This window comes from Ammospiza nelsoni, unplaced genomic scaffold (genome assembly GCF_027579445.1).
Source record: "Ammospiza nelsoni isolate bAmmNel1 unplaced genomic scaffold, bAmmNel1.pri scaffold_55, whole genome shotgun sequence".
Lineage (NCBI taxonomy): Eukaryota > Metazoa > Chordata > Aves > Passeriformes > Passerellidae > Ammospiza > Ammospiza nelsoni.
The window spans coordinates 1,489,367-1,494,714 of NW_026683193.1; the positions used below are offsets into that span (position 1 = coordinate 1,489,367).

The 5,348-nt window shown below is 43.5% G+C and overlaps 1 pseudogene; it reads right to left on the reverse strand.

Annotated features, from left to right (window-relative positions):
• Nucleotides 1-1,953: 1,953 nt before the first annotated feature.
• On the reverse strand, nt 1,954-3,663 carry LOC132087227 (cytochrome b-like; annotated as a pseudogene).
• Between the last annotated feature and the right edge of the window lie 1,685 nt (nt 3,664-5,348).

The window sequence follows — 5,348 nt, forward strand, 5'->3', positions numbered from 1 at the left end:
TCTGTGACCACATTTAAAGGTTCCTGTAAGTTGGACACTGCCCATACTACTGCTAACAATTCCAGAGTTTGTAAGCTATCTGCAAGGTCTGCTGTGAGGAGTTGATGCTTCCATTGTCCTTTTTCTTGCCAGGTGACAGCAGCACGCCTTGATTTCTTTCCTGCATCTGTAAAAGCTGTAATAGCTCCTTCTATGGGGTATTTTTCTCTCAAAGGTCGAGTGATCCAGTTCCATTCTGTCATCCATTGCAAAACTCTAGGCACTAATTTGCTAGTCTCTACTTTAGCAAATGATGTCAATAATGCTTCCTGTAAATCCTTCGAATTAATCAAGTACCAGTCCAAGGTTTCTTCTTCCATAGGCAATCTAATGCTAGCAGGTTCTCTACCATCCACTTCAAGAATTCTGAGACGCCCCTTTTTAATTAATGCAGCCAATTGTTCAATTTTTGAAGATATTGTTTTCTTATGCTGTAGTGGTGGTGACAACCATTCCAACACCCGTATCTCCCCCGTTTTCTTTTGTAGTTGAGAGAGAGCACCAGGCAAATGGCAAGGGCTATTCCAAATAGTAAGGTCAATGGGATGATCAAGTTGTCGACGAGACACATACCCTTGCTGTACACAATTACTAATTTGCTGCAAAGCAAGATGATGCTCCTTTGTCAGGTGTACAGGAGTAGTAGGGTCAACGCCCTTTAACAAAGGCCAAAGGGTTTCTAATAAATGATTTGGTATTCCCACAATGGGCTTCAGCCACTGTAAGTCTCCCAGCAACTTCTGTGCATCGTGTAGAGTCTTAATGTCCAATTGTAATTCAAATTTTTGAGGTATTACTATCTGATCCGTCAAAGTCCATCCCAAATATTTCCAGGGCCTTGTAGTTTGAATTTTCTCTGTAGCAATAACAAGTGAATATGCAGCAAGAGTATTTTTAATGCTGTTAATCTGTAAAGAGGAGAATGGCTGTTGCTGTGCAAACAAAATATCGTCCATGTAATGATATATTATAGTTGCTGGCCATTTGCGACGTAGTGGCTATAATGCAGCATCAACATAAAGCTGATATAAAGTGGGGAAGTTGCGCATGCCTTGCGGAAGAGACGTCCATTCAAATCTTTTATCCAGTTCTCCACAATTTATTGCTGGTAAAGTAAAAGCAAACCTCTTCATATCATCAGGATGCAGCCCAATAGTGAAAAAACAATTCTTTAGGTCAATAATTAAAAGTGGCCAGTGTTCTGGAATCATAGCTGGATTTGGAAGACCAGGCTGTAAGGCCCCCATTGGTTCCATCTGGTCATTTACAGCCCTCAAATCATGTATCAAACGATATTTCCCTGATTTCTTTTTGATTACAAAAATAGGTGTATTCCAAGGGCTCGTGGATAGTCGTAGGTGTCCCTTTGTATATTGTTCCTTTACCAATTCATGGGCATGCATAAGACTCTCCCCTTTTAATGGCCATTGCTTAACCATCACCGGTGTATCCGTTTTCCAGGTGAGTGGAATGGGGAAAGTCCAAGCAATGGCAATTACCCCAAAGGGTGCTGATTAGTTAACACCACTCCCAATTGTGTTAAAATGTCCCTTCCAATTAAACAGGAAACTGTAGGAGGCAGTTGAACAATTGAAAACACAGCAGATACTTGTCGATTCTCAATGCACACAGACAAAAGCGGCGATCTGCTTGCCAATGTAAATCCTCCTACTCCTGTGAGCATGTTTGATGATGGAAATAGAGGCCAATGTTGTGGCCACGCTTCTGGAGAAATGATGCTGGTATCTGCTCCTGTATCCAAAAATCCATAAAGGGTTATGCTTTGATGCCCATAAGTAATTAAAACCTTTTGCTTTGATCTATTTTGTAAATCCACAGTCAAAAGTGTAACGCCAGTAGAGCCAAAACCTTTTTCATTCCGTGTTTGCCCAGTAAATGATTGTATTCCCGATGTCATTTGTGATAGTGGTACCAATTGTGTGATGCGTTGTCCTTTTGTAATTTTAATCGGAGGATAAAGGGTGTAAACCAGGTGAGATGGACGAGAGTAAGGCCTACGATGACGAAGGCAAGGAGGAAGTGGAGAGAAAGAATCGGGTCAGTGCAGGGTTGTCAACAGAGAACCCGCCTCAGGCTCACTTGACTAGTGTTTGCCCGATGTAAGGGATGGCAGAGAATAGGTTTGTGATTACTGCAGCTCCTAAGAATGATATTTGGCCTCACGGTAGGACATATCCTACAAAAGCAGTTGCTATGAGGGTTAGGAGGAGGATGACTCCAATGTTTCAGGTTTCTTTGTTTAGGTATGTGTCGACGGAAGGAGACCAGGACATCAATTAGATCATCACAGGCCCGATTTTATTGATTAGTACAGCAGGGTAAATACAGTTCATAATGAGCTTCATACATATTGCAAAAGTTGAGCTCAGGATTGGTTAGTTACATATCAGCAACTACGCCTACTTCTGCATTCTTATGGTTATACTTTTGATACTTTCTACATATTCTCAGGAAGAATCTCTCTTCCCTATCCTCATGTTGCGGCAAGGGCAGTCTGTCCGTGCCTGTCATTGGACACCGACTGCTGACTTCTCCTTTCAGCTTACTGACTGCTGACTTCCCTCTCTCAGCTTAACCAGCAGCATTATGTCAGCATGGCCTTTCTCAGCTAACCAACTATTAATAATATCCTCCACAGGTATAAGCCGTAGTAGAGTCCTCGGCCGATGCGTAGGTAGATGCAGATGAAGAAGAAGGAGGCTCCGTTTGTGTGGAGGTTGCGGATGAGTCAGCCGAATTGTACGTCTCGGCATATGTGAGCGACAGAGGAGAAGGCTAGATTGGTATCTGCTGTGTAGTACATAGCTAGAGAAGACCTGTGACGATTTGAGTAATTAAGCAAACGCCTACTAGATACCCAAAGTTTCATCATGTTGAGATGTTTGATGGCACTGGGAGGTCGATTAGGGCGTTGTTGATGATTTTGAGGATTTGGTGGTTTTTACAAAGGTTGAGGGCCATTGGTTATTTCTGTATGTGGATATGAGGATGATGAGAATGGATAAGGCGAATGATCCTAAGTAAGCTTTGATTAGGCCTGAGTGGAGGGTGGTGGCAGTTTTGGTTGCTATTAGTTGCAGGCTGGCTAGCCCCTCTGGACCTAGTATTTTGTATCAGGAGAGGTCAGTTAGGTGGGATGCGATGTTTTCTCCTCCTTTGAGGAAGTTGGTTATACTTAGGCAGTGGGTTAGGGGGTTAAAGTATCCTAGGGATGTTGAGAAGTTTTAGAAGGGAGCTTGTTTTGTGAGGATGAGTGTTTGGTCTATTTTTGAAATTTCTAGAACTAAAGCAATGCCTAGGGCTGTTACAATTAGGGAGGTTATTTTAATAGAGGGTGGCATGGTTATTGGAGGGGTTTTTGTGGGGATGATGAATGAGGTGATGAGGAATCCTGCCAGGATGCTTCCCAGCACAAGGCGAGTGACAGGGGAAGTTACTGCGGGGTTGTTTTCACTTACTGGGGTCAAGGGCGGAATTCAAACAAAGCCGGTCTGTACTAGTACGGTTATGCGGATTGTGTGTACCGTGGTGAATGATGTGGCTAGAAGGGTTAGGAGTAGGGCTCAAGTGTTTGAGGAGGATGTGTTTAGGCTTTCAATTATTTGGTCTTTTGAGTAGAATCCTGCTAGGAACGATGTTCCTGTTAGGGCGAGGTTGCCGATGGTAAGGCATGCAGTGGTTGTGGAGAGTATTTTTTGGAGTCCTCCTATTTTTCACATGTCCTGTTCTCCATTTAAGCTGTGAATGATGGAGCCTGAGCATAGGAAGAGCATGGCTTTGAAGAATGTGTGAGTTGAGATGTGGAGGAAGGCTAGTTCGGGTAGGTTTAGTTCAATTGTGACTATTATTAGTCCTAGTTGGCTTGAAGTGGAGAAGGCAATGATTTTTTTAATGTTGTTTTGGGTGAGGGCGCACATGGCTCCAAATAGTGAGGATAAAGCTCCTAGGCAGAGGCACAGGGTTTGGGTGGTTTGGTTATTATTGAATAGAGGGTGGGTTCGGATAAGTAGGAAAATTCCAGCAACTACTATTGTGCTGGAGTGGAGTAGGGCGGATACGAGCGTTGGCCCTTCTATTGCAGCTGGGAGTCATGGCTGGAGGCCGAATTGAGCGGATTTTCTGGTTGCAGCTAGGATGAGACCTAGTAGAGGTAGTGTAGGAGATTGGGATGGGGTAGGAAGTTGTTGGATTTCTCAGGTGTTTGTGGTGGAGCCTAGTTGTGCTATGCAAAGGATAAGTCTGATGTCTCTGATTCAGTTGTAAATTACGACTTGGAGGGCGGTGGTGTCGGCCTCTGCTCGGCCGTGTCATCAGCTGATTAGTAGGAAGGTTATGATTCCAACTCCTTCTCAGGAAATCAACAGGACAAATAGGTTGTTGGCAATGATTAGGATGAGTATGGTGATTAGGAAGAATAGTAGGTAGTTGTTCCCAGAATTCAGGGAAGATTCTTTCCTTCTACAGTTTCTCCTGAAATAATCTGACTGTCTACCTTGACCCTTGACTGAGTGCTAAAATAGTGATCTTCCCATTGCAATGAAATGCAAACTCCAAAGCAGTGAGTGTCTGCTCAAGAACCATGGAGATGCTGCTGTGCTGTTTCACAACAGAAATGCCAGAGCTCAGAGGGATTTTGGGGAAGATTTTCTGGGCAACAGTTTCCAGCAAGTTTAGAAGAATTGGTGCATGCAACTGATTTTTTTTTAAAAAGTACCTGAAGGAGAGGATTTTAGAAGCATTTTTATGGTTTTGGTAGAACAGTAGCATTGAGTGTTAAAGAAGAACCTGCATTTTCTTGGTTATGTTTTTAGTCATTTACTGGCAAAACAGGCCAAATTGTAGGCACAACCAAGAACATTGTCCTGATCTCTTGCTGGCTGTGTGAATGAAACGTGTCTCCTGGAGGGAAGTTGGCAAACAGGAAATCAGCTTGTTTGGGTTTACTTGTTCTGTGGGATTCAACAGCCCAGGCAGTTTTCTCACAGCATCTGACTCATTTCCCGTGCCCACTACAGGTCACCTCAGGCGTGTATTCAGCGGTGCTGATTCTGAGCTGAGTGAGAAAGGGACATTTCATGTTCCTGGTGTTTAAGAATTCTAGAGCTAGCTGTCACCTTGGCCAGTAGCAGTAGAGGACCGGCTAGGGAGACCGAAAGAAAATCCATTTTGATGCCTTCAACAAAGGTAACAAAGGCGTAAGTGGATAGTTCCTAGTTTCCCTCTCAGAGTCCTGAAGAACTACAAACTCAGTTTTGCAGAGAAAATGTCACTTGCTGACAGCAGCCAGA